This window comes from Podarcis muralis, chromosome 5 (assembly GCF_964188315.1).
Source record: "Podarcis muralis chromosome 5, rPodMur119.hap1.1, whole genome shotgun sequence".
NCBI classification, from domain to species: Eukaryota; Metazoa; Chordata; class Lepidosauria; order Squamata; family Lacertidae; genus Podarcis; species Podarcis muralis.
This window is the reverse complement of record NC_135659.1, coordinates 43,143,983-43,157,219: the sequence shown is the minus strand read 5'-3', so window position 1 is coordinate 43,157,219 and position 13,237 is coordinate 43,143,983. Positions and strand designations below refer to the sequence as shown.

Here is a 13,237-nt window from a genome sequence, read left to right as displayed (position 1 = left end):
GAGAGAGAGAGAGAGAGAGAGAGAGAGAGAGAGTCATACCTTGGGTTACAGATGCTTCAGGTTGCGTTTTTTCAGGTTATGGACCGCAGAAACCTGGAAGTACCTAGATGGGTTACTTCCGGGTTTCGGCGGTCGTGCAATGCGCAGAAGCACTAAATCGCGCTTTGTGTATGCACAGAAGCACCGAATCACAACCCACGCATGCACGCTGTGGGTTGCAGACACTGCGGGTTGCGAACGTGCATCCCACACGGATACAGCGTCCACTGTATAGGCAAAAGAAGGGTTTAAAACTCACACATGACACACATACTCTACAGCTACTCTCAAAGCTACAGATAAGTTTGTAAACTCTTATTTTGAGTTGATACTTTGCTTTTTACCTTTAATTGCTTTTTTTAAAATCCAGATGATGTAAGGCCCTATTATATTCGTTTTCTTTTGGTCAATTATTATTATTTTACCCCCTTTAAATGGTTAGTTAATGCGGTAATGATATAATAAAAACAAGAAAATTTGATTTGACAAGAACATGATTTAAAACAGCAAGAAAATATATGCATCTTCTATAAAAGCAGCATCAAATACATAAATAACAACAGCTCAAAACAGGGGTGGCAAATTTCTTGCCCAAAATTCTTGTGGCACCTAAGACATTTTTAAGCCTGCTTTTAAGTATGGCTGAGATCCATTAGATCTGCCCCAGCCACTCTGTGTGGCTTCCAACAATATAACATGATAAAACATCAAACATAAAAAAAAAAGCTTGCCAATACAGGACTGCCTTCAGATGTCTTCTAAAAGTTTTGTAGTTCTTTATCCCCTTGACATCTGATGGGAGGCCATTCCATGAGGAGGGTTGCCCCTGCCAAAAAGTCTAGAGAACTTGTGTAGGTAGTTATACGAATTCATGCAAAGGAATCATTGTATTAGCTGATGTGAAAGAGAAATGCAAAAGGGCACCGTTTCTTCTTCAGCCCAGATTGTACCGTACATATGTAGCAAATGGCTCCTCAGAAGCATTGTGAGAACAATGACATGAAGACTGGAGAAGAACGCCCACCATGGCGAGGTGCCCACTTCATTCCTGAGGTGCACACAAGTACTGCACAACTGCATCACTTTGGCTCTCAAGGTAAATATGCACTGCGCATAGGCAAGGGCCTGCATCAGGATGAGTTCCATACTTGAGGTGCATAGGCTAGAGGGCTCTGAATTGTGCTCATAGATTACCTATTCACTACATGCGCAGTCAAATGCAGCCCAAGAGAGAAAGTGGAGTGCTTGGCTATGTCCTTCATCCAGAGAGAACACCATCTGTGCATGTACACAAACTCATTATATCAAGAAACCAGGTGATTTGTGATGAACTGTGCACATAATCTCCACCTTCTCCCTTGCCCATAAGTTTTTGAGCTATTTCATTTCAAGGTCATCTGATCTTATGCCTCAATTTGTAAAATAACTAAATAGGAGTGAATTCAAATGCTTTGAAAAAGCACTTGTTCTTTTCCATGTACTGAATAAAGTCCCAATTTAGCTCTTACCTGCAGGTGGTGTTTTTCTCCTCCAAAAGCATATCCCACCCCACCCTGAACCACTAGCCAGAGGAAGGAGGAGGACATAGGGGAAGGGACTTTGCCTCATCACTTTCCCTTCTCAGGTGGTGACAACGTCTAATATGAACAAGCCCTTGGAGAAATTCACAAATGTATTCTTTAGTGTTCAAGGTAATTGCTTGGTTTTGTTGCTGGAGAGCTGTTATACGTTAACGTGCTCTGCTGGCTGGGGTTCTCATCCCACAAATTAAAACACTCATTTACAACCAAGCAGCATTTGTAACGGAATAAGATTGGAATGTTCCTCAAGTGCAATGGAGTTAAGCAGTCTAAGGGATTCCTGAGACAGGATTTTGATTATGCAAGGAAGAAAGAAATTCGATGCTTTCTTGATTTCTTATTGCCCTTTCTAATTTCTCCCCGTAAAATGCATTGTCTGTTAAATGCTGTGGTAATGTCTGTATCTCTGGCATAAGAAAAGAGGGTTCCAAGGGAGCTGGTTTTACTGTGAGTAGTTTTGAATTGGGAGACTCCTTGCTATTTAATGATAATGAAAGGTAATTATTTCACACATGGCAGTGAAAGAAATTCTTCAGTTGCTTTATAAGACAGCGATGATGTATGGCCGTATTCACACTAACGCAACTAGGACACAACTTCATGTACACTTAGGCTGCATATACACCACACTTCCAATGCACACCGAAAGCACATTGTTTCCCCTCAAATAATCCTGAGAACTGTTGTTTACAAAGCTACAATTCCCAGCATCCTTATCAAACTACAGCTCCCAGAATGCTTTGGAGGAAAATAATGTGCTTTAAATGTATGGTGTGTACATCAGCTCTGTTGTCCTCAACCTTTTCTCGGACATACTTGTACAGCAAGATGGTATGGCACCCTGCCCATCTGCATCCAAAATTTGTGTTGCTGTACTACCTGCTCTGCATTAACCTATCCATATTTTGGTGCTCGCAAAAGGATGTAATATATTGATCCTCATTACTTGTACATATCATGGTCTTATTTCTGAGAACAGATGTATGGCATGTGTCAGTCAGTGGTGCTCAGGCAGTTTCTCCTTCCTGCCCTTGTGGAAACAGCTTAGAACTCCACACGTTGCACCAGCTAGCAAGTACAGAGGTGTTCCTTTGTAGATGCAGCTGCTGCTGTCACTACTTAGAGTATATCTCAGCTGCCTGGGTGCCCATGGCCTGCCAACCTCACCGACACCAGAAAAAGGCACTGATATCATAATGAGAGGGTACAGTAATTGGCACATCTACAGGAGGAAGAAGAGGAAGCAGGACAGGATTATACAACATCAGCTGCACCGTCCTCAGATCCAAGATGGCAGATGAAGAGGGGGAAAGAGCAGACAGTGTTGAACTTACCCTTATTTTGTACTACAGGCTGATCCAGCAATCATTATTGACATAGTGGAGAAATTCCCCGGAGCTTTCCAAGCTCAGTTCCTTCTACCAGGAACTGCACATGCTGAGATCAAAACAATGATGTACCAGTAACTGCATCACAGTGGTGAAGGCAACTTCAGAGATAGATGAGCTCTAATCAAGGGACAAATGGTACTAAAGACAAACCCCATAGGTCTACCCAAGAGAAACATATTGAGAGCTATTGTTCTAGCAGTTTTTAGGCAAGTACACCCAGCTCCACCTTTTCCTATTTTAGGCAACTACAGACAGATCCTCAATTTCCTGTTCATTAGGTAAGCTACCAGATACACTTAGTGCCACCTTTACATCCTGGCAAAGCCTCTACTTCCTAGTATAGTTATGATCCTGGAGCCTTTTTACGGTCAAGTAAGCACTCCACCACTCATTCTGTATCTCCCACCAGATCCAGCTTTGTCTTAGCTCCTGGGGCCAGAGGTGAAATTGACACGCCTATATTTATGGTACAATATATGAGCTTGTGCTGGGTGACTGGGTAAGTCAGCCTGCTTAATGAGTTCTTCAGGTGTGCTGGGGCTTTTTTTCAGGTTCCCAAGCCCTGTCCTCAAGTGAGATTCCTGCGGAGTCTAAATCAGACTTGTTCCTAACAAGAACATTCTGGAAATGTGTTGCATCCATAAGTCACTGTCATGGCTGTCAGGTAACTCGACCCATAACTGCAAAGATCTCCCTCCATAGGCAGAAGCTGCCCAGCTGTAGGCAGCCTCCTTGCCTGAGAAGGGACAGCAGAGAGCCACTGGATGTGGGGGCTGCCAGCAGACCCAGTCAGTGCCTTCAAAGTCCTGCATTCTCAAAGGTATCTGAGATCCACTGAAAGTGCAGATCATGTCAGCCAGCCAGATGCACACTTTTAAAGCCCCTCCTCCTCAGGTAGAAGACTGCCCAGAACAGAAAAACATTCCATTATCTATGATTTAACTTCCTTATTTTCCTCATTCAAATGAGCTTGCAGGCCAAGAGGTTGCTAGCTGAGAACTCTAGGGTCAGTTCCTTCTCATTGCATGCTTGGGCCCTAAACTTTTCACTCATTACTTTCCCCCCTACTCAGCATGGAATAGGTTGGTAGAAGGATAAACTTTCACAACAGAGTGAGGGGCTTGGGAATCAATATGTAACCTTCATGGTCACATTCTCTCCTCCATCCAATTGGCACATAGTCCTGCCTTGATTCCATATATTACATTCTCTCCTAGGATGGCCATGTGTCCTACTGCACATGAAAAAGTCCTCTATTGGAAGTTCTCTCTGGTCCAAGTCTGGTTCAAAGAAACACAAGAAGGGCGGGGAGGGGCCTTGAAGTTGACAGTCAATAGTTAGCACCTGGCAATCAAGCATACACAGGTCACCTGTTAAGATGTATTGTATTTCCATTTAAGTTAAGGCAATCTTTTCTACATTTATATCTATACTTATAAATCAACACAAGCAGATGGGATACAAATCTGTGCTCTCCTTTTTACTCTCTTTCGGCAACATCGCCCTGATCTTTCCCCTTCCCTAACACGATCCTTAACAGAGCACAGGAAACACAAGAAAGAAATGCTATCTTCTCTAGATCCAGAGCCATTTTGTCTGCACCAGGCATCAAAAATTATAACTCCCTGAGATGCATTTGTTAGGGCAGACATTGGAAGTGTCTTCGGCATACAAACACGGACAAGACTGGAATGTGGCTGGTGTGCAAAAATAGCAAAGGGTATAATTAGCAAGACTTGAGCTGAATTAGATTTTCGCTACACTTCTGCTTTCAGCTGATTGAATTAATGGAGATGATGTTTCGCAAAGTTTGCATAGAAAGAAGTGGCACTGTGGAGAAAATCAAGTGGGGGCTCTGGGGATGGGAAAAAGCACAGGAAATATCTAATAACCCCCCAGCCCACTCCCACTGCCAAGCAATATAAGGCCTTGCTAACATTTGGAAGCATGGATTTTAGAACATTAACTTTGAACATGACTTGTTGGTCGAAAGTCAGTTTTCCAGAATTTCTAGTTATCACATGTACACATACATCCCACACACCGTATGAAGTTTATGTAATTCTATGTTAGTAGTATCCAGCCATCTACCCTTTGCCAAGATGGCTTTAAATATCCATCCATGGCTAGACACTGCTATGGTCTAAGGACTAATGTAATAAAAGTTGTTCACACAGCTAGGCTGAAGTCAGTCATTCAGTGCAAGAGCATCGAAAAATACAATGTTAAGACTTCAGTAATCTAGTCAATGCTTTTTGAATTATGGTGCTGCAGGAGACTCATGGACTGCAAGAAGATCAAACCTATCCATTCTTAAGGAAATCAGCCCTGAGTGCTCACTGGAAGGACAGATGCTGAAGCTGAGGCTCCAATACTTTGGCCACCTCATGAGAAGAGAAGACTCCCTGGAAAAGAACCTGATGTTGGGAAAGATGGAGGGCACAAGGAGAAGGGGACGACAGAGGACGAGATGGTTGGATAGTGTTCTCGAAGCTACCAGCATGAGTTTGACCAAACTGTGGGAGGCAGTGGAAGACAGGAGTGCCTGACGTGCTCTGGTCCATGGGGTCACGAAGAGTTGGATACGACTAAACGACTAAACAACAACAACAACAAATCTAGTCAAGTCCTTAACCCACAGTATCAAACAGACACTTGATCCAAAGGGTATATATGTACTTGATCAATAGGTACCATATTAAGTTTTCTATTTGTCTCTCATTGTTTCACCAACTCCTACAATCGTTCTTCCTGCGTTGTATTTACAGAAGATTTTCTTGGCCCTGAGATTTTAGGGTAACAAATGTTGTGATGGTCCAGGAGAAACAGCTGGACAAATGCCAGGGTGAAAGGCAGGCCAGGATGTTTGTTTTGATGAACACCAAAATTAAAACAAGAGAGAGTCTTGTGGCATTTAGAAACTAAAACATTTCTCGTGGCATAAGCTTTTGGCTTCTTTTTCTTGCAATACACTAACATGGAAACCTCTCTGGAAATCAGGGCAGTTCAGTACTACGCAGTGCTCAACGGGGCTTGCTCCCATAGTTTCAGACTATGTTCAGTTATGCTCCCGAGGCATCTATAGGTCTCGTTACTGTGAGATATCTAAACACATACATACAAATGATCCAACAATATGCAACTCTTTCTTTTCTATTTACAGCTTGTGACTCATCAGGAGTAAGTCCAATTGTGTTCAACGAAGCTGATACTACTGGAGTATATCCAAGGGTGGCTTTTTAATATCCTGACTTTGCCATACCAAAAATCTCCTTTCTTTCCCTTAATGAACCCTGAAATGGCATTTCTGCATAGAACACAAAACAAGCCCCAGGGCAGACTATCACTCATGTTTTAAAGGCATCATTCAACCACGCATGACTACATAGGTATTTTGCTCAATATTAATTACCTGGAAGGGACTGGGGGGGGGGGGGGAGACCAAAACTGTACACAACCCCAAAGCTTTATGCAAGTCTATCAGATTTTGTCCAGTGCAGGCTCCTTAGAATGTAAAGAGCAGAATCCTTACAATTACAATTTCTCTCACAGCATCTTCCTCACCTCAGTTTATGTGACCAGCATCAAATGAAACCTTTGTGTTAAGTATTTAATTGAAGCAGAACTAGGACCAGTAAATCCAGCAGCTCACCTACCCATTAGACTTATACCCTTGCTTTCTTTTTTAAAAAAAAATGAAACAAAAAAGAAATTGAGATGCTGCAAACATCCTGCACTAGAAGAATCTCCTTTTGTGAGATGTCAGCAGGAGACAATATATTCCGCTTGATAATTATGTACTTCTGCACAATCACGTAGCATTATATACAAAATCATCACACTGCAGAGATGAAAACAGCCTGAAATGCTAATTAGTTCCAAAATTAACAGTGATTTGATTTAATGTTGAATAAAGGTTTGCAGCGTTAATTTAGCTCAAAATGGTCACATGCTGGCGTTTTAAATAACTCAGCATGTCTTGTTCTGGATGCACAGAACTGCCATCTATTTTAAAAAAGTAACAGAACATGCTCTGTTTGACTGAGCACCCAAACTCAATGGCTAAATCATCCAGCAACACACACCCAGTGCCCCTTTAGAAGTATGGCTGGGAAACGCTGCAACGCCCCAGTCACCCTTAGGAAATATAGGCCATACTGGCATTATGCAAAGTGGCAGAGGGAATAAACAATGAGGCAAGTCTGGTTATTAATTCAAGGCAGAGAAACTGCCAGTTTGCAGATGTGGCACTATGAAGAGCACATTTCCAAGCTTTAGCCATAGTGGGCCCAGCAGATACACAGCCCCAACTGGAACACTGGTTCAGTCCTACTTAAGTGCATTTGTGTGTTTATTTATACACACATCGTGGGACACGGGTGGCGCTGTGGGTAAAAGCCTCAGCGCCTAGGGCTTGCCGATCGAAAGGTCGGCAGTTCGAATCCCCGCGGCGGGGTGCGCTCCCGCTGCTCGGTCCCAGCGCCTGCCAACCTAGCAGTTCGAAAGCACCCCCAGGTGCAAGTAGATAAATAGGGACCGCTTACTAGCGGGAAGGTAAACGGCGTTCCGTGTGCTGCGCTGGCTCGCCAGATGCAGCTTGTCACACTGGCCACGTGACCCGGAAGTGTCTTCGGACAGCGCTGGCCCCCAGCCTATAGAGTGAGATGGGCGCACAACCCTAGAGTCTGTCAAGACTGGCCCATACGGGCAGGGGTACCTTTACCTTTACCTTTATATACACACATATACATATAAATACACACACACCTTTTAATATGCAATGTGATTCCACTAAAGAATAAAACGTTGGTTCCAGAATACAAGTTTCAATGAATCAGCTTCTGATTCTAAAAATAACAATTCATTTCAATTTATACATTTCTGATGCTAACAGTTCATAGACACTAATATATACATAAGCACTTAGGTGGCGATAGGCATATAGAATTTCCTGTTAGCCTTCAGGAAATTACTCGTTTCCTGTTCGTCTGAAACCTCAGCTAGAAACATGGCAGTCTCCCCCTAGGGATGCAGGGAAAAAAATGTTAAGTGAATCAAACCAATTCACATCTCCTGGATTAATACATGTATCAAAATGCAATTATCGTTAGGATTTTGCACTTCCTTGAATTTTACAACACAGTTCTCAGCTCAAAAAAGTGCCAAAATGTATAAAATGCATATATTAGGGGGGAAATGCATTTATAAATATGTATAATTTTTATATAATATGCAATTTCTATGCAGATTTCTGTAATGCAGCAACAGGATGAAAGGACTTATTAATGAACAGATGCAGAATTGTCATGGACCGGGCATTGACTGAACTGTACATCCCTTGTCTTACCCGGTGGAGAAGATGGGCTTGGGGAAGGCAACTATACTAGGGGGAAAGATATACTGATTTAAAAAACCATATTCAGCCCTATATAAACTACAGAGTCGGAGAAATATTTTTTCTCTGTGTCATTCTGGGATTTGGGCAGTAGAACTATATGAGTATCTCCCATGTATGGTGTTATACACAAAATATAATCTGTTCATACTCATGAATATGGCCTAATGAACAATTCCTGGAAATTCCAGCCAGATATTCCAGTTAAACAAATCCAATAACCATATTTTTATTGCTTTTAAACAGAATACTAAAAATGTGTTGCACTTGTTTTTACTCTTCTGTAGGACAGAGCTCTATTCTTAGTGCAGATTCTAACAGCACAATCCTATACATACCTACTCAAAAGTAAGTCCCATTGAGTTCAACGGGGCTTCCTCCCAGTCAAGCGAGTACAGTATATGATTGCAACCTTAGGTAAGTTCATTCAGACAGCTAACCAGTCCCTTGTTAAAAATATCATCTTGAACATTGGATTAATGGCACAGCTGCAGAAATTCAAAAACTGAAATATTGTAAATAATATTTCCAGACATTGGTATAAAAACAAAAACACCATGTCAAGATATAATGGTTAGTGTTTTAATGGCAATGTATCTTATTTATTTATTTATTTATTTATTTATTTATTTATTTATTTATTTAAAAACTAGCTACAAAAAATATGTCTTTTCCCCTCTATTTATGTTAATTTGACATTTATTAATGTGCACAGAAATAAACCTATATTTGGCTCAATGCAGCAAATGTTGAAATTATGACAACAGAATTTAATGATAAATTGATATTTGCTGAGGTGAAAAACGAAATGCAAAACCGGTCTGTCATTTCCACTAGTCATCGTTGAGATTAAACAATCCTGCAGTTTTCTGGTTCAGTGAGTGTGGAGAAGGTGATACACACACACACACACACACACACACACACACACACACGACAAGAAGCAGCCTGTGTCTGGCAAGCTCACACCACTCCATTTCCTGCAGCTTCAGCATTCCAAGAGCACTTGGACTGTGCTACACTTATTTTATTGTATAGTTCAGATGCACTTGGTCCAACCTCATCTGCATTTGCTTGGCTCGGTGAACCATTCAGTTCAATTATAGCATATTATGCATGAGGTAATTGTTTAACTTTATGAATTAACTTCCAGGAGGATATTAGGGGGAATGAGACACAGAGCAGAAAATTATCACTGGGGAAACTTCAGGTGACACTTTTGGGACCAGCCAGCAGCCAATTCAGGTCATCAAGTGCAGGAGTATTTGTAACCTGGCAGAAGAAAAAAGTTCTGAAACAGCTGGAACATGTCCACTTAACATCGCCTAACATCTCTAGAAAAACAGGAGGTGTGTGAGTGGGTAACATCTTCTTGTACCCTCAACCCCAGCAAGAGAGGCAACGTATTGGAACACAAGACCAAATTGCAGTCATCTCCTCTATTTCTCTTATGGACAAATGGGACAGACAAATAGCAAGCAAGTTCCCTACATTCACTGCATATGCGGGTAGGACTTGAAGCACCTGAATTACATCTAACACAATAAGAGTTTACTTAATTTTCTTAGACACCTGATCTCCTCAGGCCTATGCCTGTCTTTGGGACAGGCTTCTACTGCAGCAAGATATCTGTAGTATATAGTATATATCATTTCTGTCTCTTTAAGGCCAGCTGTACTGGATCAACAGGTGAGGGTTGGGTTGTCAGGGTTGGGCCAGATGGCAAGCAGATGCTTCCGCCAGCAGGATTAGACAAGCTATCTCATTTAGAAATATTGGTTGGCGCCCAAACAACAAGTTAGACTTGGCCACGGTTGGCAGCTGTAAGATCTTATTGGTTCTTTGTGTCACATGATCCCTGCTGGCCTTTGATTTGATTTCTGTCGTCTAAAAAAAACCAGGGTCTCAGGTAGCACCTGAGGTGAAAGTCCTCTACCTGAGACACTGGAAAGCTGTTAGAAGAGACAAGAAAAGACAACATGAAGCCCTCCAGATATCAATGGACTGTAACCTTCATAATCCTTGACCACTGCTCAAGCTGTCTGGGGGTGATGAGAATTTGGAGTCCAATAACATCTGGAGTATGCTGGATCGACTACCCCTGAGGCAGACAGTCTGATAAGGCAGCCTCCTGTGGTCCTATTCACCTCAAACAATTGATTAGAACTTTTGGTCCTCCAGATGTTGCTGAACTACAGCTCCCATCATCCCTGGTCACTGACCATGCTTGCTGGGTCTGATGGGACTTGTCGTTCAGCAACCACTGGCCAAAGGTTCTCCACACCTGATTAGATTATCACCTTGGTTCTACTCTGTAACCACCATGGCTTGCTTGCTTGTTTGCTTTATTTATTTATTTATTTATAATTTGTTTATTGAATTTATATACTGCCCTATACCTGAAGGTCTCAGGGTGGTTCACAAAACAAAAGCCATGGTTCCACCATGGTAGGATAGCTAAATAATAACTAATCTGTATCCAATGGTCTTGTACATGTGTCATCTCTTTGTTCCCTCTTGACAAACCCTGTTGTTTCCCTTTGCCTTTATCCTGTCTGTGTAATATGAATTTCAAGTCTCTTCTGAGACTGTAGCGCTTTGGGGTCCTGCACAGCAGCTGGCACACATCTGACACCCAACCTGCACAGGTAAGAAGCATAGATGACCCGTTATCACAAACAGGGATGCATTGTTGCAACCTACAATTTTCCGTAGGTTGGATGTGATTGTGTGCTGTACAGAATTATAGATGCCTCCCAACTAATAAGAATAAATCACTGCGTCTCTTCTCAGTAAATGCTCGGAAGAAATCACTCTTCCTCAGACATATGCCATGAGGTGCCAGTTATCATAGGCAGGCAAGTGAGGAGGAGAAGATCTGACATCTTAATGGGTTTGCCCTTCAGACCCTTGTAGGGAAGAAGGAGAGAGAAAAGTGGAAGGAAAGCCGTTTATCCTCCAGAGAAAGACCCCTGATTTGGATTTAGCTTGTGAGCCCGGGGTAAGTGGAATACATTAAGCAATTTTATTTGAATTATGGGTGGGTGGCAATCTGTGTTAGTGCACTCTGCTTAAGAGAAGCAACACTGAACAAGGAAGGAGCTTTCAATTCCCATGGAAGAGACCATACTCAGGTCCGATGAGGGGTTCAATTATGGGACGACGAACAAGAAAGAGATTGTCTTGACTGAGGCTGCCACCTTCCGAGAATACTAGAACTTTAAGTTTTGCTGGTTCCAGAAGTTAAAAAATGCTGGGTGACTAAACACACACACTCAGTTATGTCTACAGCAGGGGTGGCTAAGATGGTGCTCTTCAGATGTTGTAGGATGCCAGCTTCCATCAGCCCCAGAAAGGATGACTAATGGTCTGAGATTATGGGAGCTGTATCTGATAACATCTGGATGGCACATTGGCTACCCCTAGAAATGGGCCCTGACCAAAGCTCTGCTTGTACATAACAACTAGAAGACCCAAAAAGGGGTGCACACCCTTATTCACATCAAAATATGCATTCAGCAAGTATAGTGATGCCAACTTATGGTGGCAATGCATAGGTTTCAGCTGCAGCTGCTACATGAAGATATTCCTTGCCAGAGATTCTAACCACCTCATTCCAGATGGGATTTATTATATGCAACATAGTCTTTAGGGCGAAAGAGAAAGAATAAAATTCTTTTATTCAACTGTGAAATTAAATGTGGATTAGATCTGAACTGATCTGTCAGCGGATTCAAGGCGTCATGTGAATTGCTCTTATTGCTTAAGCTATCTGACGCTTGCATATACGAAATCTGTCCTAAGAGTAAAGAGAAGGGCACTTTTTAAAGCGGGTTAAAAAATCATAATGCCAGATTATTTCTGTGTCTCCCAGGTAGCTGTGGAATTCAGGGGGAAAACAACAAAACACGTATTGGCAGAGACAGTTATTTCCCTCCCCGCCCCCCGCCCCCCATGACTCACCGAGTATAATCCATTGCAGAGTTTAGGAGTACATTGGGGCCCCTTTAGAAAGGATGATTATGACAATGATTACCAAGAGGTCCCTGAGAAGTGTAAAAAAAATCATGCTGATTAGCTTCCAGCAGTGCCATCCAGCCTTTGCAAAAGAGCCTGAAGTGAAATGAGAGGGTTTGTCCATTGCTGTGTGTTAAGGGGAAGAATTCAAATTGAGCATCACGCTGGGCAAGCACATCGAAAACAAATACCTGTGACAAAGGCTCCCTGCAGAGTGGCTGCATACATCAGATGCAGTGCTTCCCTGTACACAAACTCTGTGATGGAGTTAAGGTCCATTTTGAAACTGGTTTTAATTGTGAGTATCAATGTGTTTGTTTTGCAACAATGGCAGCAGACTCCGCTGGTGGAGCAGCTGCAGAGAGCAAAATGCCAAAGGAAATAACAATTTAGCCTGTGATCCTTTAGGTTGGAGCTCTTGTGCCGAGACAGATGCAGGATTTTTTCTGTTTGAAGAGCAAGCAAAAACATACTGCTGTGGTCTTATTAATTAAACTCAGAAATATCAGCAAAGCCAGTTTGGTCACGTGACCTTCAGCTGTTCCCATAAGTTTCTGCTATTGAGGCAACTGAGAGAGACAACCCTCTTCTCAGTCAGTTGGAGGAGTTGATTTCTTCCCTCTGAATCCTGGCATTGCACCGAGGAGCTCAGGAAGGTGCTTTGTGCAAGACACAGAATTATTGCTCCTGTGCTCATTTGGACAGGAACAGGAAGTCATCCAGTCACCCCGGTTTCTTGTCTTCACATGGAGCATCACCATTTGTAATGGTGGAGCCTTCAAGCACACAGCTGTACGCATGAAGCCTCTATAGCG

General features: G+C 42.4%; 1 long non-coding RNA gene across 1 annotated transcript in view; it reads right to left on the bottom strand.

The window, feature by feature from the left end:
• Nucleotides 1-419: 419 nt before the first annotated feature.
• LOC114598935 (uncharacterized) overlaps nt 420-13,237 on the bottom strand; it is a 35,147-nt gene continuing 22,329 nt past the window's right edge. Inside the window, exon 6 of the long non-coding RNA XR_013392915.1 lies at nt 420-865. This is a non-coding gene — a long non-coding RNA (uncharacterized LOC114598935). The remainder of the gene's footprint in view (nt 866-13,237) is intronic.